Genomic DNA, 27,535 nt, shown 5'->3' on the forward strand with positions numbered 1-27,535 from the left:
AGTAACCATCCCCAGGGAAGTTGGTAACTGGTACAGATCTTAATGGAAGCTTTTTAATGGTAGCTTTCAACAGTTGTTGAAAGGCCTTGTGGGTGACAAGAACATCAAACATATTTAAGTACTTTGCAAATGTTTTATATTGTCATTCATCACTGAAAAGCAGGCATCTATGGGATTATTTCATTGGTAAAAAAAGAAAATAATTATTATGCCATTGTTTCAGTCTGCACGGTCATCTCCAAATGCACATGCTGTTGTGTATGGTATGGTAACGCACTTGGCAATACACTTTATACATTGTGTTACTTGGGATATTAGTATGCCAATGCACTTTCTACCTACCCACTATAAAACAAGCCATAGCTCATAGGATTTATGGAAATTCAGAAAATTTCAGATAGGAAACTAAGTAGGTGGCTTATAAGGGTCAGAGAAGTTGTCTAACTAGCTCTGTATTGTCTACTCTGACCAGCAATACCTCTCCAAGGCTTCTCATCACTGCTAAGAAATCCTTTAAAAAGCAAAAGTGGAGCAATTGCACCTAGGGCATTTCTGCAGCCAAAGTATGTGCTCTGTTGCCAAACATCTCTTCCACAAAACCTAAGCATATTCAGAATTTCAGTGGTTTCGGTATCTGGCTGTGGAGCCAGAGGTTGGGAATTCAGTTCCTCACTGTGCCTCCTTGACAAGAGCTGGACTATACGCTCCCTTCCAGCTCTGCAGTTCTAAGATGATGATGAAGATCATAGAATCATAGAATATTGAAGTTGGAAGGGGCCTATAAGGCCATCGAGTCCAACTCCCTGCTCAATTCAGGAATACAAATCAAAGGATATCTGCCAGGTGGTTGTCTAAATTGCTCTTGAATGCTTCAATCTTGGAACACTCACCACCTCTTGAGTTAATTCATTCCATTGCTATAGTGCTCCAAAAGTTAGAAGGTTTTTCCTGATATGCCTGCACTCAGGGATGGTTGAGAAGAGATCCTGCTCCTCCTCTGTATGACAGTGTTTCAAATATTTGAAAAGTGGTATCATATCACCCCTCAGTCTTCTTTTCTCAAGACTCAACATGCCCAGTTTTTTCAGTCTTTCCTCATAGGGATTGTTTTCCAGCCTCCTCCTCATCCTTGTGGCCCTCCTCTGAACTTTTTCCAATTTGTCAGTATCTTTCTTGAAGTGTGGTGCCCAGAACTGGACACAGAACTCAAGATGAGGCCTAACCTGTGCCGAATGGAGGAGAACTAGTACCTTGCCAGATTTGGAGACTATACTTCTGTTAATGCATCCTAAAATAGCATTTGCTTGTTTTGTAGCCACATCACACCATTGGCTCATATTCAGCTTGTGATCTATGATGATTCCTGTGACAAACCCAGACCTACTGGGATCTGCCACACGTTAACTGAGCTGCCACCAACCATTCCCTATAAGAAGTCACACAGACCAGGGATGGATTTTTAAACAAATAAAGAACAAGGTTTATTAAATACAACACACAGGGAAAATAAAATGATTAGGTGAATAAGATATAGTAACGTGGCTTAATCTCATTCATACATGCATACAGTTTGGTTCACACAGAACACTTAACTTGAAGCACAGACCCTGAACCTATCAGTTCTGGCTAACCAACAGACACCTGAACCTATCAGGTTGGTACTGACACACAGTAGTACCCTGTCTGACACACAGACTCCCACACCAGCTTCTTCTTCCCAGCTGCTGCTTCTTCACATCCCAGTGTCTGCTGAACTTCACCACACACGCTCCACATATATATACAGTACAGCCCCTCCTCCTGATGTCCCGCCTTCCACTCCCCATAGGATGGAACTTTCCCTCCAAACCCATGACAGACAGGTAACATCAGTGCTGTATGTAACACCTCCCCTCTTTATAAGTTGTTTTGTAGGGGGAAAGCTAAGGTGCTTTTTCCCAAAAAACAACCTGGATAAAACACACAACAGTTATATATACAATATCATACTTACTTATACTTACATTCTAAGTTAACCATAGCAATTAGGCATTTAAACATTTACCATATACATTACATCAATTTACCTTTATTCATACAAACCAAGTTCAAAAAACAGGTACATTTAACTTTTTGTCATCAATATATATACATAGTCCATGTTTCTTTCGCCGTCTTCATTCTTCAGGTCTTCTTGACAAGGCGTCAGCAACACAGTTCACTGACCCTCTGATCACCTTCACTTCAAAGTCATAGTCCTGTAGGTTTAAAGCCCACCTCATAAGTTTGCTATTGTGGGTTTTCATTGTCTTTAACCATTGCAATGGTGAATGGTCAGTGCACAGAACAAAATGTCTTCCCCAGATGTAAGGCTTGGCCTTCTGGATCGCGTAGACTATGGCCAAACACTCCTTCTCCACGGTTGCCAAATGTCTCTCACCTTTTTGAAGTTTCCTACTCAGGTAGGACACTGGATGCTGGTCACCATTCTCATCCTCCTGGCACAGAACTGCTCCTACCCCGCTGTTAGACGCATCGGTGTAGATGATGAACTCCCGGTCGAAGTCTGGAGCACGCAGCACTGGATAGTTGATGAGCGCCTGCTTCAACCTCTGGAACGCCTCCTCACAGTCGCTGGTCCACGGGATGCGGTCATCAGCCTTCTTCCTCGTCAGATCGGTCAGCGGAGCCGCAATCTCGCTAAACCTCGGGATGAACTTTCTGTAGTAGCCCACCAACCCAAGAAATGATTTGACTTTTTTCTTGGTGTTGGGTCTGGGCCAATCACGAACAGCTTCTATTTTGGCCTCCAGGGGTTTTATCTTTCCTCCCCCTACCATGTGACCCAAGTATTTTATTTCTGGGCTACCCAGCTGCAGTTTGTTCTCTTTGCAGGGCCTAGGCCAAAGCACTTCCTCCCCTGGATTAAAGTGCCTCTCCCCAGCTTCCTGGTCATCCCAATCTTTCTTTCTGACCTTTTGAGCTTGCAGGGTCTCTGCTGCTAGCTCTAGGTTTCTCTTTAAGTCATTCCTTAAAGTGCCTATGTATGTCACAACGTCTTGTGGGTCATCCTGGGTGATCTGCTCCCAATTTTGTTTGATCAAATCAAGGGGCCCTTTCACCCTTCTCCCAAATAAAAGTTCAAATGGACTGAACCCGGTACTGGCTTGTGGCACTGATCGATAAGCAAACAAAAGGGATTGCAGCTTCTGGTCCCAATTGTTTGGATTCTCTGCCAAGTAAGCCCTAATCATGCGCATTAGAGTCCCATTGAACTTCTCAGTTAACCCATTACTTTCAGGATGATAGGCAGTAGTTTCCTTGTGCTTAATTCCACAGATTTGCCATAAGCGTTTCATGAGCTTTGACGTGAACGATGCGCCCAAATCTGTGATTATTTCTGAGGCAAATCCCATCCTGGACATATACCCCACCAAGGCATCTGCCACTGTGTTAGTTTCAATGTTAGTCAAGGGTATGGCTTCAGGGTACCTTGTGGCATGGTCCACAATGGTGAGAATGAACCTGTTCCCCCTCTTTGTGGCCTTGGGCAAAGGTCCCACAATATCCACCCCTATGCATTTGAACGGAGTGTCAATCACAGGCAAAGGGCACAACTTTGCTTTGGTCCTGTCGCGGCTATTCCCCTGCCTTTGACACACATCACATTGTTTACAGAACTCCTTGATCTGCTTCCCTATATCAGGCCAGTAAAAATTCTGTGTGATTCTCTGCTGTGTTTTGTTCACCCCTAAGTGCGCAGCAAACATGTCAGAGTGCCCCCTTTGTAAGATCATGGGGCGATACTTTTCAGGTACCACCAGCTGACTTCTGATCCCATCTCCCCCTTTTGAGGTAGTCCTCAGGGTCTCTCTATATAAAATCCCCTTTTTCTCCAGAAATCTCACTGGGGTTTCAGGTGTTAGCTGGGCATCAGTCACCTGTTCAAAACACTTTTGGAGAGTGGCGTCTGCCTTTTGCTCTTGTCCAAATCTGCTGTCTGTGGTTAAAGTTTCCACCACAGCTTCTGAACTCCCCTCTGCTTCCGTCTCGGGCTCATCATTACCCCCCTGAACTGTCCCCGTGGTGGCTTGTGAGCGTGTAATCACTAGCACCCGTTTCACATGTTCAGCCAGGTCATTTCCCACGAGCACGGCTGCTGGCAGAGTCGATGAAATCGCTAGCCGCCAAACTCCCCTCCAGCCTTGAAAGTTCACCGGTACCTCCGCTACTGGCAGCGAAATCACCTGTCCCTCAATCCCTGCCACCTTCATGCTCTCATTTGGGATTATATATTCCCTAGGAATAATATCTGGATGGCACAGGGTTACCTGGGAACAAGTGTCCCGCAGCCCCCGATACTGATGGTCAAGTATTCCTACGTCCACCCCTGCTGTCTCAAACAACTGAGAATCTGTTCTCACCAGCAGGCAGCGCCTGACCTCTACAAGAGGACCATTTTCCTCAGCCTGATCAGCAGATGTAGCTGTTTCAGATTGAGTAGCCATGGCAACAGGCTCCCTCAGTGACAATGAGCCTTGCTCTTTCTGGACACAGAACACAGCTTTTGGCTTGGTCCCACTCGAATCCTGAGGCACAATTCCTTTTAGCTGCTTTAATTTCTCACACTCTGAGATTAGATGGCCCTTTCCCTGACAGAAATAACATTTTCTGGTGTATTTTGATTCTCTCTCATCTTGTTTTGGTTTTCCCTCCAAAATCTGAGGTCTTGGTTTCATTTCTGAGGGCTTCCCTTCCCCATGGGCCCCTCCCCCTTGCTGGCTTTTCCCTGGTCCCTGAGAGTACTTGCTGTAGGTTTCTTTGGGTTTCCCCATCGCTTTCCCCTCACCCAAGGGCTTTCTTATTTGGGAAATAAAATCTGCGATCTCGGCTGCTTCTGCCACAGATTTTGGTTTCCTTTCCCTCACCTGGAATTTCAGTTCCCCATGCAGGACTGAATAGAACTGTTCCAGCGCTATCAAATCTTTAAGCTGCTGAAAGGTCTCTGTCCCCTCCTGAGATAGCCATTTCTCAAGCAGCCTCACCAATTGAGCCCCCACTTGGGTAAAAGTCTGCTCTGGTTTCTTTGTGAGGGACCTGAATCTTTGCCTCAGCTGTTCCGCATTTATCCCATGTCTTGCAAACACCAGTTTTTTAAACTCTGCAAAATCTCTCATCAGTTCCTGTGGCATCTCTGAATAAACCTCAGCCAGGCTACCACTGATTAAAGATCGCATGATGGTCATCTTCTCAGTTTCCCTCACTGAGAAGTCCACAAACGCTCTTTCCACTAAGGAAAAGAACACCTCAGGACAATCTCCCTTGTGGTACACAGGGAATTTCTTCAGGTCAGCTTTAGACAATTGGCCTCCCTCAGAATCCCTATTGTTATTATTGTTCTGGTTCATCATTTCCAATTTTCTTAATTCAAACGCCATCCTTTCTTTTTCCAGAGCAATTTTCTCTCTCTCTAACCTTTCCTCCTTTTCCATTCTCTCTCTCTCTAATTCAAATTGCCGTTGTTTCTCCCTTTCCTCCCTTCTTTCTCTCTATAATCTTTCCTCCATTTCCCTCACCCTCAGTTCATGCTGTTGGGCTATGAGCATTTTCCTGAGTTCTGGGTTCTGTTCTCCCGTGCTGTCACCCTGCACTGAGCCAAATTCATCCTCAGAACCTTGGTCAACCTGGGGGTCTTTCACTTCACCCATTTCTGCCATTTGGCTTCGAGTCAAAGGCATAATCCCCCCCCTCAGAACAGGCTGCTTTAAAAAGTCAAGCCTCAAAATAAAACGACCACTTTTTTTTCTCTCTCTCTTTTGCCTCAGAACCAGCTTTCCCTATAGATTGCTGCTGTCCTTCAGCACTACTTGCAACTGTAGCGAGTTAGAGTCTACCCCCCTCTGCTGGGCCTCTCAGCAGGCAGGCTAGATCACTGCTGTTTCACAGTTTTGCCTCAGCTTTTTCCCGCCAAAACAGGCTGCCTCAGAGCACCCTAATCTAGTCCCCAATCTGAGGTTACACGTTCTTCTACTAGTGCACCCCCCCGTGAGGTACACCTAGAAGATTACCTACGTGCTCTCAGATTGTCCCTGACTAGACCCCCCTTGCTCTGGGCACACTTGCCAAGGCTTTGCTGGACCGCTGGACAACTGGACCAGTCGTATCCCACACGCTGGACACCAATCAATGTGACAAACCCAGACCTACTGGGATCTGCCACACGTTAACTGAGCTGCCACCAACCATTCCCTATAAGAAGTCACACAGACCAGGGATGGATTTTTAAACAAATAAAGAACAAGGTTTATTAAATACAACACACAGGGAAAATAAAATGATTAGGTGAATAAGATATAGTAACGTGGCTTAATCTCATTCATACATGCATACAGTTTGGTTCACACAGAACACTTAACTTGAAGCACAGACCCTGAACCTATCAGTTCTGGCTAACCAACAGACACCTGAACCTATCAGGTTGGTACTGACACACAGTAGTACCCTGTCTGACACACAGACTCCCACACCAGCTTCTTCTTCCCAGCTGCTGCTTCTTCACATCCCAGTGTCTGCTGAACTTCACCACACACGCTCCACATATATATACAGTACAGCCCCTCCTCCTGATGTCCCGCCTTCCACTCCCCATAGGATGGAACTTTCCCTCCAAACCCATGACAGACAGGTAACATCAGTGCTGTATGTAACAATTCCAAGGTTCTTCTCACTCACAGAGCCAGGCATCTGCCCTCTTGTAAGTGTGCATTTGGTTTATTTTTCTGAGGTCTATTACTTTGCACTTATCCCTGTTAAATGTCATTCTGTTGTTTTCAGCAACAACAGATCAGTTTGAATTTTGATTCTGTCTGCAAAGGTTTTAGTTATTCTGCACAATTTTGTGTCATCTGCATATTTGATTAGTTTTCCCTTCACCCCCTTATCCAAGGGGTTGAAGGGCCCACGACTTCTTTACTGCTTGCATAGTGACAGTTTTAAAATCTGTTCCAGAATTTTTTCCTGGGATTGATGTCAGGCTGACTGGTCTATAGTTCCCAGGTTCCTCCTTTCTGCCCTTTTTATAGATAGAGACAACATTATAATCTGGCACCTCACGCATTCCCCATGATTTCAAGAACATAATGGACAGTGATTCTGAGAGATTTTTGGCCAGTTCCTTCAATATTCTTGGATGAAGTTTGTCTGGCCTGGGGAATTTGACATCATTCAAAGTAGTAAGGTATTCCTTGACTATTTTTTTTTTATCAATCTCCAGCTTCAGTTCTGTGCCTTCCACTTGCACTTTACATTTTTCTGGAGGGTTATAACCTGTCTTTTGGTAAAAGACTGAGCTAAAATAGGAATTAAGCACTTCTGCCTTTTCTTTGTCTTCTCTTTCTTTTCTTTGTCTTTTCTTTGTCTTTTGCTACACACATATTTGAATAATGCTTTTTTTGTTTCTTTTAGTGTTTCTAGTTAACCTCAGCTCCTTCACAGCTTTTGCCCTCATAATGCCATCCATGCAATTCCTTACTACTTGTTTCTTTGTGGTCTGGCTTCCTTTCCACTTCCTATATACTGTAGGTCCTTTTTTGGTTTCAGTTCCTATCTGAACTTTTTGTGAAGCCACAGTGACTTTTTTTGCTGTCTTCTACCTTTTTTCTTGTTAGCTATCTTGATAATTACCTCTATTGTAGTGAAATGTCCAGTGCAACAAACTATATGGGGCAAGTGTTTCACACAAACACCTATCTTCAAAATACTATGATCTACATGTGTATTTGGTGGAATTGCTGGACCAAAATGCACAGTATGGCACTTTCACAATCAGAACCTAAGTACCAGGATAAAAAAAAGTATCTTTGATTATTCCCAGTGATGCTTCAGGACTCTGCAAGATGCAAATTAACTTGTTTTTCTTTGTTGTATAGTCATAGAGAGGTAAGCAAGAGAAAGATGGTTGTTGTGGGTTTTCCGGGATGTTTGGCTGTGTTCTTAAGATTTTTCTTCATAACATTTTGCCAGTCTATGTGGCTGGAATCTTCAGAGGACAGGAGTCAGAACTCTGTCTGTGCTCTGGTGCAGTTTGTTGGATAGTTGAGTATTTATAACTGTGGGATCAGCTTTTGTCATTTTCAGGAGATCGGGGGATTATGGTGATCAGCGTGTTTTTTTGTTGTGGGTGTATTATTGTGATAAGGGGGAGAGATTACCTGTCACTGTGATTGATGTGTGCCATTAGCTAGTCTTTTGTGTGCAGTAATCACCGGTCCTTGTGGCTGGGTAGAGTTTGTTGACCTTTTGCAGGCTGTTTTTTTTTTCCAGTGCTGGGAGCCAGGCTTTGTTGAGTTTTAAACTTTCTTCTTTTTAAAGTTCTGCTGATGTTTGTGGATTTCAATGGCTTTCCTGTGCAGTCTAACATAAGGACTGCTGGTGTTGTCCAGTACTTCTGTGTTTTGAAATAGAATTTCATGTCCAACTTGTTTTAGGGCATGTTCAGCTACTGCCAATTTTTCTGGTTATTTTAGTCTGCAGTATCTTTCATGTTCTTTGATTCTGGTGTGGATGCTGCGTTTTGTGGGTTGCAATATATACCTGGCCACAACTGCAAGGTATCTGATATACTCCCATAGTGGTGCAGGGGTCCCTTTTGTCCTTTGCTGACCATAACATTTGTTGTATTTTTGTGGTGGGCCTGAATACTGTTTGTAAGTTGTGTTTTTTCAAAAGTTTCCTGATGTGGTATGTGACCCCTTTGATGTATGGCAGAAATGCTTTATTTGTGGGTGGTTACTTTTCCTCTTCGGTTTGGTGTTGTTTTCTTGGTTTGATGGCTCTTGTGATTTCATTTTTGGAGTAGCCATTTGCCTGTAGGGCCCAATTCAGATGGTTGAGTTCGGTGCTGAGAAATTGATCTTCACAGTTCCGATTTGCATAGTCTACCAGTGTTTTGATTATGCCTCTTTTTCGCTGTGGGTTGTGGTTGGAGTTTTTGTGTAGGTACTGGTCTGTGTGGGTGGGTTTTCTGTAGACCTTGTGTCCCAGTCGGAGGTCAGTTTTGCGTATGAACATAACATCTAAGAAAAGGAGTTGGACCTCTATTTCTATGGTGAATTGCATATTTGGGTGGATGCTGTTGAGATGGTTTAGAAATTCTTCCAGTTTTTCTTCACTGTGATTCCAAATTGCAAAGGTATCATCCATGTATTGGAACCAGACTGTGGAATCAGCATTATAACATCTTCCAGAAGAAAAAGCAGAAGAAATAAGAGGTGAAGTGACATGCATCCTACGAAAAGCAAAATCCCCAAAAAGCAACATAACAAGAAAGGAGAGAAATGCTATTAAGTCCCTAAACTCAGATCCCAACATCATTATTCTGCCAGCAAACAAAGGCAATGCCACAGTAATCATGCAAACAAAAGAATAGAAGGACAGAATCAGGGAACTTCTAGACCCTACAACCTGTAGAAAACTGAAAGAGGATCCAAACAACAAAATCACAAAACAAACAAACAAGCTGATCAGGAGTTCCTCCCTGCACCCCAACGTCCTTCAACAAATCTACAAGACAGAAGCTCTCCCACCAAGACTATATGGACTACCCAAAATCCACAAAGACTCAATCCCACTCAGGCCCATTGTAAGTGCTGTCAGCTTCCTGACATATGAATTAGCAAAATACCTAACCACCCTACTACCGACCCATATTGAACAAACCTCATCCTACATCGAAGACTCAGGACATTTCACAAGCAAGATCAGCACCCTAAAACTCAACCCCCAGGGACAGACTGATCAGCTTTGACGTAGTATCCTTGTTCACCAAGGCACCGATAAAAAAGCACTCTGACACTCATCCAGAAGATTTTTCCAGAAGACATCAAGGCCCTTTTCCAACACTGCCTAACAACCAGCTATTTCCAGTGGGGTAATGAATTCTATGAACAGACAGATGGTGTGGCCATGGGGAGCTCCATCAGCCCGGTTATAGCAAACCTCTACATGGAACATTTCAAAAATGCCCTGGCTTTGGCACCCTTTGTACCCACAGTCTGGTCCTGATATGTGGATGACACCTTCACAATTTGGAACCACAGTTAAAAAAAAAAAATTTCTAAACCATATCAACAGCATCCACCCAAATATTCAGTTCACCATGGAAAAAGAAATAGCGGGCCAATTCCCTTTCTTAGATGTCATGGTGATACGCAAAACTGAACTCGGATCCTGGTCATGAAAGCCTTCGAGAATACAAGCAAGAGAAACTTTATTTGTATGCAGCTTTGAATAATACATATGTAGAGAAACAATGTTTTATCTCTTTTTAGTCATGAAGCTGCTAAGCCCACTAATTTCTCATTAGCCCTGCTTCTTAGTACGTACCTTCTATGGGAAGCTGTGAGGTGGTCACTTGAAGCAGCAGACAGTGGGCACCGTGAAAGGGGAGAAAATTATTAGACATTTCTTTATAAGCCGTTTAATTCTGTATTACTGGCTTTTTAAAACTTCTAGACAAGGATTTCTTCCCTCCAGTGTCAAAACAGCTCTTATCTTTGGATATTATGAACCTTGACTTTGGTGATTAAAGAATTTTCAAGCTGAGAGAGAGAAAAATATCTCAGGTTGGCCCTGGAAAGAAAATTGTGTTTACTGTCTCCAGGGCTGCCACTTCAGATGTTGTGAGTTCATAAACTCTACATTTACCTGAATAAATAGAGAAGAAATGTCAATTCAATGTACCTGTTAGAATTTCCTCTCAAAATGTTTATCATGTATTTCCATGATATTTCAATTTCCCTAAATGTTCAAGGAATTTGAAAAAGGTTCAGATTCCATGCACAGTTATTCATCTGTCTGCTTTGAGGTCCCAAGGTTGGAAGAAACAGCAATTTGATTTGAGTTCCTCTGTGTCAGTTTAGAAAATGATATGTTGTCAGGTGTGCATGTGAAGAGATGGCTGAACATGAAAGCAGGCAGGGAGTATCTAAACAATGGCCTTCAAACAGCACATATTTCTAATCTCATGCAAAATACCTGGAAAACTGTCCCATCCTTTCCATAAGAGGAAGTGAAAATTGCCTCCCTCCCCACCCCCAAAGATGACACAAATGCTTGGCAACTCCTGAAATGTTATGTCACTGAGGGGAAGCATTTGGCGAAAAAGAGAGAGATAAATCACGCTGTTTCTGCTCTATTTGTGCATTGAATGGCAGCAATCCGTCATTACACAAGCGCACTGCCAAAGAAAGTTTAGCTGAGGTGTGAGCCATTCAGAGTGGGGATTAATGGGGAAATGAAAATGATCTTTTCATATTCTCGACCCTCATAATATATGACAATCTGTCATTAGGTAAGGCTGGGAATCAATTAAGCATGAATGATGCATAGGAGTGTGGAATGTGACCTTAAGAAGTTGTCTTGTCTCTGAGCTCGATGTTTCCATCTGTTTTGCGCAAAGGATGTTCCAATAATGCAACGAGGAGGCAGATATGATTTCCGAGGGAACAGTCATTATGGGCCACTATCTTCCAGGACCTGATAAGTTTAATCCAAGTTGCCTGGGAGGGAAGAACTCATAAAATACTTTATCTCAGGCAAGTGCAAAAATACTCATAAACTCAAAGGTTAATCACTGCACCAAGGGAACAGATGAAGGAGACGGGGCAGTTTTATGGCCTTCAATGTGCTGTCCTTATTAATCATCTTGCTTGGTTGCTTTAAATATGCCTTGGTCTCAGAAAATCAAGAAAGAAGATAATACTACATAGCAAAAATGGAAAACTAAAGTAAATATATATATTGAGGCACACTGGTAGCTCAGAAAAGATTTGTTTATTTATTTATTTAAAAACAGATAAAGAATGAAAAGATTCAGAAGACTACTGCAAAATCTGTCTCAGCTGAACAATGTCTAATCATGCTTTGCTTAGTTAATTTGTTGGTGCTTTTCCTCCTTAGGAAGATATAACTGTGGCAAAGATCTTCTTCTGGGTTTACCTTCATCAGTGATGACTGAAGAAGCTACTTGGATGAATAATGAAACTTTTCAACATAACAAGAAGTCTAGTTGCCATGACTCAATTTCCAGATAACCTTTCCTGGATTACTGAGAACCTTCACAGATATACCTTCATCAGTGCTATGTATCTCAGTTCATTAAAGTGATGTATATGTGAATCTTATGCCCATATGCTGGCTAAAATCCTGTTGTTTTTACATAGGTGGAAGGCAAATGGAATTATAGTCACTGGCTTCCAGCCAACAATTAAAAAGTCTCCTGTGTGATTCTCTGACACATGTCCCCAAAAATTCTTTAATTGCTAGCTAGGTGAATGTTGTGTCATTTGTTTCCTGCCTGTATAGTTGCTCAACGGGATTTCAGCCATTCCATCTTCACAATGCCCTTTGTCTCCTTCCATCTCAGTTGCTGCAGTTGATAATTCATTGAGTTCACTAACCCAGGTTTCCCATTATATCTTAACCAGAAACAATGTTGGTTACTAAGGTCCAACAAGGTTCTTTGAAGTGTTTTAAGATTCTAATTGTTTTTAAAGCAGTTTGTGACCATTCCCCACTTCAGAGAGAAACAGGATTAATTAACTGAGGAAATCTTTGATCACAACATGCTGGGAACAAACAAGGCTTAACAAGCTGAGATATTTCTCTTGAAACCAAGTATTAGCATTTTTGCCAGGCATTGTCTCTGCAATTATGTGAGGATCAAGTAGCAGTGAGAGCCCCACTTGTCAGCATTGAATGCTGGGAAACAAGTTTTATGGTAATCCCCAGAAACTCTGTCTCTTGCTCCACTAGAAAGATTAGTATCTTTAGCAGACACTAGAGTAAGGGTCTTTGTGCTGGTGGTCCATGCTCCATGGAAGTTCTTCCCAAAACAAATATGTGACGTGGATAATATACTTCCTAAATTTGCCATTCTTGTTAACAGATGAGATGGGCATGTTCCACCTCTCTTTAGAAAAGGTTTTGGACTTTGAGATTTATATGCACCTCAGTGTTCCCTTAAGTGACATTTAAGTACTGCATATGTCTTAGCATTTTGCAGAGGACAAATTTCACCCCTTCAATTATTCTACAAGGTTAGGTATTAGGCACCAGTAGAAATTTAGAATATCGATATGCTGTGGGGAGATGTTCAGTAATAATACACCCACAACTATCAGCGCTGACTTGGCAAACAAAATGTCACTAGTAATTTCATGGTGCTCTTTATGTCAGAGATCTCATATACACCCTGTCAGTTTTGAATAGCCATGTGGAAAATGTTTAAGTTCACTCACAAAAGGTTGCACTGCATGGTACTTGTTCTATTGTTTAGCAATGCTATTAGGGCATTATTTCTGGAATGGAGAAATACATTCTTCAGTTCTCAGATTTTGGTCTACAAGTGTGCCAAAAATACCTCAGACTGACAGATGCAAAAGAAGGTACAGATCCTCCATTGTTGCTACTTATGTAGAAGAAGAAAGTTCAGCTGCTGTAGCTTGTACACTTGCCAAAATTACTTCTTTTCCTTCCTTCCTTCCTTCCTTCCTTCCTTCCTTCCTTCCTTCCTTCCTTCCTTCCTTCCTTCCTTCCTTCCTTCCTTCCTTCCTTCCTTCCTTCCCTACCTACCTACCTACCTACCTACCTACCTACCTACCTACCTACCTACCTACCTACCTACCTACCTACCTACCTACCTACCTACCTACCTACCTACCTAACCTTCAAGATTTCAGTGTATAACAATATATTTTCCAGCCTTTCTCCTTAAAAAGAACCTAAGCAACTTATATCATTACAATAATAACAGAATATACAATATAAAATAATACATACACCCTGACCATAAGAACTGTTCAATACTGAAACAAAGTACATCATAAAGTACTAGACTATCCTTCACTGGACATTTAATCAGGATTTTCGGTACTGGTATGAGTGTGGACTAGATTACCCTGGGAGTACATTCCAACTCTACAGTCATACTGTTTCAGTGAAATCAAAATACATTATTTCCATTGTTGCAACACATGGACAGTGTTGTAAGAAGAACTGTTATTTTTACTAGCCAAGTAGGCAAGCTAGTACTTGGAGCTTATGGCTATTCAATAGGAGCACATGCTATGGAATTTTTTTATTTAGGAGTAACAGAAAACTGATTGCTTTAAAAAATCCATTCAAAGATAGTGCAGGAGAAAAATCAAAGCTTGACTATATAAGATGCTACAAAAGACTTTAATGCATGTTGGTATTCTTGCATTTCATATGGAAAGTGCATATGTGTGCGTGGTTACCTTCCTCTAATAAGGGAAATGCCATTGCAGAGAGATCTGCAATTTAAAAAAAAAAAAAGGGGGGGGGAGAGATCAATAGAAGAGAAGATGGTGAAGTCTACCTAGTTGTTATCCTCATCACTTTCTTGTTATGTTTTAATGGTATTTTTACATACATGAAAAATATGTTGGGTATACTCTGAAGGCTTGAAAAATAAGTCCATCTTCACCACACACCCCAAAATTTTTTTTTTAAAAAAAGTCAAACCATGTCTAGCGTCAGAGAGAAAACTACTCCAAATAACAAAGGCAATGGTATAAAATGTCCTGCTTTGAGAAGAAATGTGGAGATGACTTTAGCTCTGTGTGATACCACTAGGAAGGCCCTTTGTGGTGACTTCAAGATCAAAATGGCTCTACAGTGAAAGTGATGATACCTCAGGTGATTCCTTTTGCATCTTCACATGCTGAAATCTAGCTTCAGTGTACTTTTTCTTGCTTAGAAACTACAGAAAGACTGCAGCCAGAAAGTGATTACATTTGCATGTAACCTACTGTACTTATAAATGTGAAGACAAGCAAGCATACATCTGAAACAATTCCTGGCAATTATTTCAGAACTTTCTTTGATGTTCACCAAAACAGATGGGAATCTGTTGGGATCTATCTTTAGACTTCATCTGAAAACCTGTACGGCTCTGTGGTCCAAAATAGGTTTGATTTCTCAGGCTGCAGCTCAGATCATGAGAAATTGAAGGAAAACAGGACTGTACTCTTATAAAAAGAAATAAACCAGGTAGAAGAAGAAAATGAAGTGCTGGACAGATTATGAGACTTGAATGGTATCTGTAGTTCAGAACTGGGTGGAGGCATTTCAAGATTGAAAGATGCCCTCCTTTTTTCCTTGCTTGGACCCATGCCATTTACAAACTAGGTGGAAGAAGAGATAGTAAAGTTAGATAGCTTTTTTATCATTTTTTTTTTGTGATTTAGCATCAGCACAGAATTCAACTTCCCCTCACACACACAAAAATCCTCGTTTTTATCGTGTTGGCAGCCTAGTTTATGAAGTGGGAATTCCATATCATTGTTAAGCATTTGGAATTCCAAAGCTCTTGTTATCTATCTATCATTCATTCTTCATTCATTTACTGATTCATTCATTTTATTTATATCCTGACTTTCTCCCAATAATAGGATCCAGAGTGGCTTATAAAATATTTGAAATATAGTTGCAACTAAAATTAAAAAAACATTGAAATATTGAAAAAGAAAAGCAATTAAAATTGGTTGGAATCCTATTGGTGTTTGTATAGTTTCTGAAGCTTGCTGTGGCTTTCCACGGCTAATTGATGCTGTGCCAGAGCATATTTTGGTTGGGTAATTGGGTGCATGACCAGCATATGGCCAAGATATGCTCAGGCACCTCTACAATTAGCTGTATTTGCCTGCAGCAGAAACCTCTAATAGAAACCTTACACAAACTGCAACAGGATCCTGGCCACATTATTGTATTAAAATAGCCACTGATTTAAAAAAAAATGTTAAAAGAGCATCAATTACCTCATGCCCACCCCTGGGTTGGGCATGAAAAGGTCGGGAGAAAGACCAGTGGAGAGAATTTAAAAATTGAATATATTTGGTGTGATCTTTTATATTTGAAGAATGGTTAGGATGTTAGTGTCACTGAATCTTCATAGAAATGGCTGGAAGAACAAGGACACAACTATGATGTGTAGAGGTAGTCTCCCTGGCAGGACAATACAGTGATAGAACTGAATTCTAGGAATACATTTTCTCATCGTGTCTGGCAGCAGACTAGGCTCTCAGACTCTTCCTTTGCAAACCTGGATGACAAATATTTCCCAACTATTTTAGTTTAGTTTACTTAACGCAAACAAACAAAAAACAATATTAGGTTTATACTCCATCTCTTTACCAAGAAATGGCCCTCAAGGGGATTGGCAGTAGTGAAAAAAAATACAATTACAACAGAAAGCAGAATAAAAGCACATTATGAACCTGTCAATAAAAGGAAAGAACAAAATGTTTTTATGGCTTCACGAGTATTTGACAAGTGTTTAATGCTGAGCGTCAGTATTTGACAGCTCTAATGGTATTAGAGTAGCAGTCCATGTGTAATAATACTAGACAGGTCGCAAACAGTAGCTGTTAAATTTTGAAGGTATCTGACATACAGTAGGCAAGATTTGACAGTATTTTGCAGCTGTCATGCAAAGAAAAACTGTATTTGACAGTTTCATGTATGTAATGGTGAATGTTTAACAATATTTGATGACTGGCATGTGGGGCAAGTCAGAAGGAACATCAAAGCACTCTGTACTGGCAGTATCTATTAACTTGCCTTGGATATAATTAGCAAAATGCCATATTAGCCAAATTCTAATCAAACTAAGCAGGCAAATTTTGAATCCTGGTGCCACTTTAAAATTTCTGATTGTAAATTGTGAATTGTGAAGGTAATGCTTGGCTTCAAAACCCGTCTTGAGTAATTTGAAAATCTGATATTCTTTTCCCAATATTTGGGTGGGGGTGGGAAACGGTTTCAGTGATCATTTTTATCCATCCATCCATCCATCCATCCATCCATCCATCCATCCATCCATCCATCCATCCATCCATCCATCCATCCATCCATCCATCCATCCATCCATCCATCCATCCATCCATCCCTGGAGCAGCTTCTGATGTATGTAAAATAGCTACAAATACAGTAAAACAAACAAAAGTGTTATTGAATACAGAAGGCATTAAATAAGGAGTAGCGGGATGACACTGAAGACGTCCTTCAGTTAAACCAAGAGCAACTATTATAGCAAAGGGTTAATTTCTGTAACTTTATGACATGAGCAAAGCAATTACAAAGAGGGCAGGTCTAACTTGCTCTTCCTATGCATGCATTTGGCCCAGAAAGACTGTGAATGTCTGAATGGGGCAACAGGTGGCATTAGAATTTAAGAAGAATTCAACTGGATTATTATCCCCAGTAGTATTCTTTTCAGAGGACCTAAGCAGATGCTGGATTCAGTTGAAGATGAACTGAAAACCAGTGGAAGAACAGCAGAAAATTAAGATAGTCAGAGGGGAAAATATGATTGAAGTAAGTGCTGAGGGAAATTAAAGAAGAAAAAACTAAACCAGAATTCAAGTTGAAATATTAAGACAAAACAGCGAAGAATTATATAATTTTAATGCTGATGAGGAAAACAGAATTCTTATAGATTTTCCACACCTTTGTTAAATCATCATGCTGGTGTTGGTATCTTTGACAGTGCAGCTCTCCTATGACAGAAAAGAAGGGAAGGAAATCTCAGGCCTGTCTCAGATAAAAAAAAATTAAAATGCACGTAGTACATTTTATAGTGACAAAAAATAAAATCAAACAGTCTGGTGCATCAAATGGATTTCAGCTCTAAACTGATCTTATTCCTGTAGCTCAAGCCAGATTTAGGCTGAATATCAGGGGGAAATGTCTTAACTGTTAAAGCAGTAGACAATGGAATGAATTACCTCAGGAGGTGGTGAGTGCTCCAACACTGGAGGCATTGAAGAGAAATTTGGACAAATACCCGGCAGATATCCTTTGATTTGTGTTCCTGCACTGTGCAAGGGGCTCTGTGGCCTTATAGGCCCTTTCCAACTTCATGATTCTGATTTAAGAGTCAAGCAATATGCTATTCATAAAGTTTCATTTACATAAATGAAACAGAAACAGGACAGAAACAGAATCCTGCCTTTCAGCCCAGGAGACCAAGAATTAAAAGGAAAAAAAAATAACACTGGAATAGTAGTGTCATATATTAAAGGCCACTATTATAGCCATGTCAAGAGCAGAAGTAAGAGAAGTTAAAACTCTGTGTATATCCAGTCATGGACTGAAACACAACACCGTGAGGAGCTCCAGTAGTAATAGAAGCTAACAGGCAAACAGACAGTTCAGTTCAAGCAGAGTCTTTTTAAAGGACTCTTCTGATCTGTACAATAACCTTACAGGGCAATAAAATGCATTAAATATGATTGCTGTATGCCACATTTCCACCACCCACCATTATATCTCAAGGAGTGACTCAAGCAATAACGCCCCCTCCTCTTCCCCTTTACAGTAATTATAGAAGCTCCTTTCCCACCTCGGCTCAAATTGCAATAAATTTAACTCAGTATTACATGAAAATGACATATTTTTTCTTAATGGAAAGAAACAGATCTATTCCCTTTATGCTCCCATTCAGTCAAATCAGCCTTGATTACCATAAACCTACAGATGGATTGAATGGCAGAATCTCTTTCCTGCGAATTCATTTCATTGTTAATCAGGCAGAGCTTGGTTTCATTCAGTGAAAAAGAAACTCTTAAAAGATACCCATGTCATTTCTGTTGCCCGGCGTGTAGTCCACTGAGAAGCCCTCTTGCGCAAATCATACTGAAATTGACCTTTTCCACAAGGATAAAGAACCACATGATTATTCTTCCTGCCTGATTAAGGGGTGATATGTTTGTGTGTCTGTGTTTAGTACCCTTTTTTGCACGAGTTAAGCAAAACAGTCCAAAACAACACAGCAACACAAACTGCACAAAGTGATGAGGGCTTCTGCTTCGAGGCATAGACTTTCAGAGGTCACGTATATAATTTTGGGGGGGGGAGTCCATTCGACCAGTCATTCTGTACATACTGTGCAGGAGGGTCTGAAGGGGTCAGAAAGGACACTAGTTTTACACAGAGATTATTGGTGCAAATTATTGATACTTTGACCAGAAAAACCTCTTGCCTGGAATGATGAGTCTCAAGCAGGTTGTGAATTCCTGGTCAAATTGTTGTGTTGAGACAACCAAACCCAAGGGGTTTAGTGACTGGTGTGTTTTTTTTCTTCCTAGGTAAGTACTTTTTTCTATTATTGTTCCATATAGCCATATCCACTTTGTCTTAAAATAAAGACATTTATTCTTAAAATCCACTGTCCAAAGTCATGCAGTAGCTCTTCCCCATCACAGGAGATAAATAGTCCTAAGGAGAGGAGAATATTTAGCACATCTTGAGTCATTTATTGCTCCTTCTCAGTGTCACACAATGCTCTTATATCTGGATGGACTCTTTCTTGCTTATTTAATTACAAATAGAAAAAGGCCAGAGCTGTTTCTGACATTTGACACAGTGGGGAAACTGCCTCACACTACAGAAGCTGGGCAGGGTGTTCCACATGGTGTTTTCCTATTTCCTACATTGAAGTAAAATTCTGCTGCCAGTCTGGTTTGCTCCTGAGGTGAGAGAAATATACTTTTTCCTCAGACAGCCAAATATTTGTGGCCAATTCTGAAAGAAATGGCAAATAAAATGTCTTCAGAATGCCAGACTTCACTGAGGCCAAAACGTGGATCACTTTGATTTGACTACCACCATTCAACAACAACGTGTATAGGCAATTTTAAAGGAAATTTATGTCACTGGTAGAAAAGCTGATAGCATACACTGGGAGAGAAGACATCCTTCCCTGTGTGGGAAACTTCCAAATTGGGCATTGCAAAATGCCAGGTATGTTTGAAGCAAAATATCTGTTGTAGATAACAACCTGTGACCAAATGCGTGGAAGAAACAGAGCCAAATTCCACCCCATCCATTAGGTGATAAGAGTGGCATTGTCTGGAAGTATCTGTTACTTATTAAATATGCTTTGTCAGACTAGCAATTTAGAAAAGGAGACAGAATAAACATTTCTCTGTCTCTTGACTCCAAAGGTTGCTATGATAATATATTGAAACACAGGGAAAAGCTGAATGAACCATATTCCATGCTTTTGTTATACTGTGGGTATAAGTTTTTTTAAAGCAATCTTGGCAAAAGCCACATGTGGGAAACTTTGTTGTTGTTGTTGTTGGTGGTGGTGGTGGTGGTCCAAGGGTCCCTTCCAGCTCTGCAGTTCAAATGCTGTTGCTATTACTATTACTATTACTATTACTATTACTATTACTATTACTATTACTACTACTACTACTACTACTATTATTATTATTATTATTATTATTATTATTATTATTATTATTATTATTATTATTATTATTATTATTATTATTATTATTAGCAAGAGGACTCTGAAAGCAGTACTCCAAAAAAGAATGTTTCAAGCTCTAGGCAGACATTTCCTAAATTAGTCAGGCACTAAGAGCTATCATTGTGTATTGTAAGGTATGTGGAACAGCCAGACTATACAGTATATCCATTTTGTAGCCCATTCTCAAAAAATCAGACTAATGACTGACAAGGAGTCAGATAGGTTGAATATAAGGGCAGATTTTTTCCTTAGATACATTGATACACAGTTGCAGATACAGAATTTAGATGGACACACAACACAGGCAGAAAATTACCTCGCTGAGCTCATTGCTTGGGGAGGTAGCTGGAATAAGATTGCTACACAGTGGGATCCTTCAGATGGATGGGCTGAGTTTGTTTCAGCCTTCTACTAGACTTCTCCAACTAGCCCATATGTTTTTGTCTCATCCCAATGATTTGTTTCTGCAGTTGAGGTTGTACAAAGAAAAATGGATGGGGGGAAGTTGGTCAGCATATCTGGGAGGGGCTTTTATAGGAAAAAAGGGACAAGGATATTTATATTGGGCTTGCCTGCCATCTCTTAGCAGTTTTTAGACCGCCCTCCCCCCCAAAAATATATCTAAGCATTTTGTCACTGACCTACATTCCTTATGGCCTTTGGACCATTTCTCAAGCACTCTAGTATTTATAGCAAGGCATGGCAAAGTGTGTTATTTAGTGAATAAAGTGCTTAATCTCTGGGCTGTTCACAACTTAATTAAGCTGGCTACACATTGGCCCCCCTCCCCAGCGAGCTAGGTACTCAGTTTACTGATCTCAGAAGGAAAGAAGGTTGAGTCAGCCTCAACCCAGCTACCTGAGACCAGGATCAAATTCAGGTTGATCAGAGTTTGATCCTGAGCTCAGAGTCTTCACTGCAATAACCACTGTGCCACGAGGCTCCCTTTTGGGGTTGTTGAGGTAACACACAGATTAACATGACTAAGCTTTAGCTAATGGAGGCACATCTAGAACTGGGGAGAAAAGATCCTCCAGAGTCACAGACTTTTTGACTCCCCAATATTGCTTGCTTACTTGGTGTGGCGATCACCCTACTTTGGCTCATGTAGAAGGTTGTTTGCATACACCAATGGGAGTCATTGGGATGCAGAGCCAGAGAAACCAGAAGGGAGGGTGAGTCTGAGTTTAGTTAGTTCAGTCAGTGAGAGTCAGAGATGAGAGTCTAAAGGAGAAGCTAGTCTGTGGTAGTTAGAGAGTGTGGCAGAGTTAGGAGTTAAGAGTATGGAACTTACACAGAGCTAAGAGAGTTAAGAGTGAAACTAGTTATTAATAATCTATTGAATACATTAAAGTCTGTGAAGAACCTGTTTAAGCAAACAGTAATCAATAAACCTGTGTTGTTCAACTTTATAGTGTGCTGGGACCTCAAACTTTCTAATTAAAGAGTGTTGACAGAGGTCAACTGGTGGCAGCAGAAAGGAGAGAACATGTTGTGGGCCTCATGCTAGTGAAACAACCTTGGGACATGTAGGAGCGCATCACAATTGGTGTCAGCTGATGGGATACATAGTGCGAGCCCTTTGTTTGGTGAAACAAACAGGGGCCACGTGATAAACATCACACTTGGTGGCAGAGAAGTTGGAGAGGAGGCTTCCTTACTGTTGGCTCTGCACGCAAAGCAGAAACCCTGGAAAATCTGGGCACAATCTGATGCAAGCAGGAGATCACCTCTTAGGATTTTCCATCACCATGGGGATAAAGGGACAATGGAGAGGGGTCAGGGCTCAACCCTTCCTTTTAACCATGTTGTTAAAATTGGGGGTAACAACTGAAAAGGCCTTCTCTGTCTTTGAACTCCTATCTATAAAATATCCATCCATCCATTCAAATGTGAACAGTAGCAACTAGCAAGCAATCTAACTTACAGTTGTTTTGGAATGATGAACCAAAAGTTAAAGCCCTTCGGACATCATGTCTGCACTACAATCCACTCATCATTTCTTCCAGAGAGGTCTCATTAGGGTGGTAGTGAAGGGAAGGAATTGGAGCAACAGTAAATTAGAAAAGCTATTCTCCATGGGAACCCTGGCACATTTGAAGGGGGGCACAGATTAATTTGTGTTGTATCCTTGTTTGTATACAGCCCAAGGCTTTCCTTGTTTGACAGTGGTCCCTGTAACCTGAGAAGAGCTCCTAAAAGTGCCTTGGTAAAAAAAAAGAGAGAGAAAAGAGAAAAAGGTTAGAATGGCTGGATTAGAGACTCCCCCCCCACCTTTACAAGATCTTTCACATTAAAAGAAATAAATATTGGCTGCACACTAAGAATTCAAACTCCTTGTATTCCTCTCAGCATATGAATAACTGCAGTGTATTGAATATGATAAGCAGACAGGTGTGTTTATGGAGAACTTTAGGCATCCTAAAGCAATTAGTGCAAAAATGTTTGTCTACACTAAACATGTTTCCTCTCCTATCTGTAGTCCAAAAGCTGCAGACCCTAACTCGGGGACCGGAATTTGAATTTTCTGAATTACAGCTTCTCCAATCCCCACACCGGCCCTAGGATCAACCAATCCTTCCCTTTGCCTTCCTCTCCCCTGTGAATGTTGAAAAGTTTGGTGAATTCTGATTTTTTTTAATGAACTGAATCAAAACATTTACCCATCCAAAGTTCTGCTCTGCTTATAAATTTTCATCAACATGAGAGTCTAATAAGATGCTAAGCAGCAAGGGAAATTTGTATTCAAAACTTCAAAAGCATAATAGGTTAAAAAAAAACAAAATAAAAATAAAATAGCAAATAAAAAAGACAAAAAAATATGGTCACACCTTAAATACTGTTATATTTTAATGTAAGTCTTTATGGACAAGTTCTCTTCCTCTTCTACAATGACACCTGAAAAAACATAGTTCTTAAAAGTAAGCCGTATTGTGTTCACTCTGTCTTACCTACAAGTCAGTGATTATAGGACATTTACAGATTTAACTATCCCACTAGTTTTATTGTTAGTATCGCTTCCCACTAGATATCTCTATGATGCCAGCTTCTGTGGATAAGGTTTAAAGTTTATGTTTGAAGTAAAGATGAAACAAGTGATCTTCAGGTTTGTAGGCAATTTCGTTTTTGCCAAGGATTATACTGATTTAAGGGATTTATTTTTGCTACTGATACTCCAACTTTTTGAGAAGCTGGGTTTTCTTGGATGTTTTGCCACGAATGAAGTCGTTCCAGGACTTTGCCTTTAAGGATCAGCTTGTCCAGTCTTTCTGTTGCTGACATATAGAAGCCAACCCTGAAATGTGTGGGTCAGGGGACTAAAATGAACTTCTCATGGCTGGGGCTTCTTGCTCAGGATAGCTTGGTCAATGATATCAGGCAGAGGCAAACACAAAGACAGGACTGAGTTCAGGCACACCACTGTTTGAAATGAACTTCCAAAGCAAAGCTATGTCTCCTGTACTACTTGGCATAGAACGGAAAAAGAATTACTGTAGCCCTGCACTGCAGCTGAGCTGTGCTTATCCCCTTAATTAATTATATGCCATCATGATTCTTTCGGGAAGCTCTCGATGATTTTTAAGACACAGATTAGTGGCTCTTCAATGTTCCAGAAAATATTACCGTTTGAAACACTAGAGACGATTTGAGCTCCTCAGCAGTTTAGCCATTGAATTGTACTTACATAAGGCTGAACTTTCTAGATTAGGAACTAAATGGGCTGCCGAGAATGTTAGCAAGCCCAATAGTTAAAACTGCTAGAACTAGAGCTGGTATGGGTTAGGCCTCATGACTTGTCATCCCCTTTGTTCTTGTCTTTTTGGCTGTTATCCTTTGCGAGTGAAAGAAGAGCAACCTGCATGAGTTAATATTCACCAATGATCATTATTACTTTAAATGTTCCTTGTATAACCTGCAGGCTCTGCTTAATTTAACACAGTCTTCCAGAAGCATGAAATTGCCATGGTCTCTGAAATGCTAGGCTTGTCTTAGTCACTGAGAAAGAAAACAAAATCTTATGTGAGGCAAATGAAAATGAATTTTGAAATAAGAGCTATCTGACGTGCCCTATTCTGTAATATTACTTTGTCAAAGACATAACAGTATTTACACTTCAGATTCAGTGGTGTCACTAGGGCTGGGCTGCTCAGTGCATGTTTAGAGTCCTGTAGCAGGGAAGGCCCACAAGTCCAGTTGTCACAATAGCCCCGTTCATTCTCACCCCCACCCCTAAAATCCAGAACCTTCCACACAGTTTCAAGGGAGAGGTTAGCCTTGAGTGCCTTTGAGTCTGAAGGGAAGAGGTCCCTGCTTATCTGTAGGCTCTAAACAAGACCATAGGAAATCTGGGCATGTACTTGTGTGGGTAGAGCTAGCAAAGATGGAAGAAGGTGGAGTTAGCAAAGCAATTTCCTGAGAATCCACCTGTCATCCTGAGACATGGCAACCACAGCACCAAGTGGGGGAAAGGCAGAGAAACAGAATACAGAAAACCCAGGAAGGTTCCTGTATAACTTTCCAATTATGCCAAGAAACAGATAATGCATCCAATAGACCAGCAGTGTGAGTCAGTGCAAGGTATTTCCTTATATCATTCTTTAGAGCCCTAAGTATTGATATAATAACATAATAAGGACCTCAGTGCATCAGACTGAAGTCCTATCTAGTCCATTCCTATCACATTCAGCATGGTCTAGTAGACGTGGTCTAGAGGGACGGGGTAAAAATCCAATAAATAAATAAATAAAAATAAAATAAAACATGAAGGCAATGTATGTAATGTTGCTGGTGTTTGCATAGTGTTTGTGCAATTTACTGTGACAAATTGCAACTAATTGATGTGGTGCCATAGCATATCTCTGCTTCACAACCAAGTACTTAAGGTACACTCATCAGTTATCTTCAATTAGCCACACTACATTATGCAAGCTTTACATAGGTGCCAATAAGATTCTAGCCAATATGAATGACCGTTGGTAGATCCTTTAAATGCAAACTAAAATGTTTTTCTTCCTTGTGTGCACTGGCCAAATTCAAGAGGTACAGCTGTGACCAGCAATGAGATACCGTATTTTTCGCACCATAAGACGCACTTTTCCCCCACAAAACAGGGGGGTGGAAAGTCTGTGTGTCTTATGGAGCGAAGAAAAAAAGATTATATTTTCCTGTTTTCTTCTCCTAAAAAATTGGTGCGTCTTATGAAAAGGTGCGTCTTATGGAGCAAAAAATACGGTACTTATAGAGGAGCCAAAGATGAAAGGTCTCTTGTGGCAATCAATCAATCAATCAATCATACTTTTTAAAAAAAGAGGTGAGGGGAAAGGGCGAAAGCACAGCACCACAAAAGCATGATTTGGTACATAAGTGTTGTAAATGGAAAAATAGAATTTAATGTTAAGGTTCTTGGCTCCTCTGGCAGGGTCCAGGGAAAAAAAGAAAAGTAAAACAATTGGAGAGAACCCACACATGGAAGTAATTTGCAAATATAGGCAAGAGGTTTATTGGAAAGAAAGAAATAAAAGGAAAAAAGAGAGAGAGTCTTGCAAGGCAATGCGCTGTTAGTCAACGATTAATACAAGGAGCTCAAAGATACAGAGATTCATGCATACAGTACTTTATAGATTTCTTTATCAAAATAATGGATTAAATTATGTTCTACCACCAGAACAACAAGTTCTGGGTCTTCTCATAAGCATCCTTGCTAATATTACGTAGAGTTACATATGCCCTTTGAAACAGTTAATGCTGCAGTAAAACAGTGTCAGTCAATGTCCTTGGATCTGCCCGAATCCTATTTGGACAATTGTAGCCTTTGAGAATACCGAGGTATACAGTCAAGTATCCTTTGCCTTCTAATGCTGACCTAGCCCTTATCTTTAGGTGGTTTTCACTTCCCCTGCGGGCTCAGCAAATTTACGAGATATTCTTTAGACCTTGTGTCTGGCTTGGCAGCAGAGAATCTTTCCAAAGCATATACTGCTTTATTGTTTCTTGAGAGATGCTTTGTGGGTTAGCTAATTCTAAGCTTCTAAAGTTGGGCTAGTTAGGCATTTGCATTCTGAGTAATAAATGGTTACTTAGAATAAGGGAAATGGGAGCAATATATGTTTAACATAGGCATTCAAACCCATACTTTAAAAGAATATATTGGTATTCAAAGCTCTGGGCATAGAAAATAAAATCTGCCATGATTGCTTTCTCAAACGATAAAAAATTTGAAATCTCAGATTCCTTCCGAATCATTTCCCAAGTTCATTTGCAAGAAATGTGCTAATTTGGGTAAGTTCTTATTGAAAAATAAACAGAAACGAAATCATTCTCATCCATCCCTAATGGAGACAGATCTCAGGATGGAGGCTGGCCATGAATGAGCTGAATTTCTTCTAGGATATTTGCCAGCTGGTGTGTGTCCGAATGGCAGTGTAGCACAGCTGTCTGCATTTCTGTTGGGTACTTAGCCATCTCAGTTCCAGGCCCTTCTGCATTCTCGGCTGAGGTTCCTTATGGTCCCTGAGCATCTTCTTAGAATCATGTGCCATCAACTCAGTTCTGACTTATGGTGACCCCAGGTAGAGGATACTGACAAGTGGTTTATCATTCCTTTCTTCTTGGGAACTCTGGGATTGCCCAGGGCCACACAACCTGGCTATACTTGTAGAAGGCACACTGGAGATTCGAACCCCCAACCTCTGGCTCTGCAGCCAGATACCTAAATCACTGAGAAATCCAGCCATCTTTTAAATCATGTGTTTGTTTGTTTTTACTTAGGGATACATTTCCTAGGTGTTTCATCTGCATTGGACCACTCTATTAGATCAAAGAGGGCAAGTGATCCTAAAGTGCTTCTTGCTCCATTAGATCAAAGAGGGCAAGTGATCCTAAAGTGCTTCTTGCTCCATTCATCATGTTATTTAGTAACGGTATAATTCCCAGCTGCATCCAGTAAAGAGATGGCTTGTAATTGGCTTGTGTGCGTGGGGGGGTTATATAGAGAGCCTGTGTCTTTAGGGGATACAAGTGGTATTTAAAATAACATAGCTTTATTAAACTGGCATCTGCTCAATAAGGTGCATTCCACCCAACTGGATAGCAGAGTTACACACAGCTGTGCTATTTGGCATCTAATTCTCACCATCTGTAGACCGAGGCTTCATATTTTAATGTCTATTTATGGGAGGAAAACATTAGCAATAAACTGACATTTCAGTCCTTGAC

General features: G+C 40.8%; 1 long non-coding RNA gene across 1 annotated transcript in view; it reads right to left on the minus strand.

Moving 5' to 3' along the window:
• Positions 1–3,867: 3,867 nt before the first annotated feature.
• The window catches only part of LOC144586060 (uncharacterized), a 175,451-nt gene continuing 151,783 nt past the window's right edge, over positions 3,868–27,535 (minus strand). Inside the window, exon 2 of the long non-coding RNA XR_013540774.1 lies at positions 3,868–5,788. This is a non-coding gene — a long non-coding RNA (uncharacterized LOC144586060). The remainder of the gene's footprint in view (positions 5,789–27,535) is intronic.

The sequence above is a fragment of the Pogona vitticeps genome, chromosome 1, assembly GCF_051106095.1.
Source record: "Pogona vitticeps strain Pit_001003342236 chromosome 1, PviZW2.1, whole genome shotgun sequence".
Taxonomy (NCBI): Eukaryota; Metazoa; Chordata; class Lepidosauria; order Squamata; family Agamidae; genus Pogona; species Pogona vitticeps.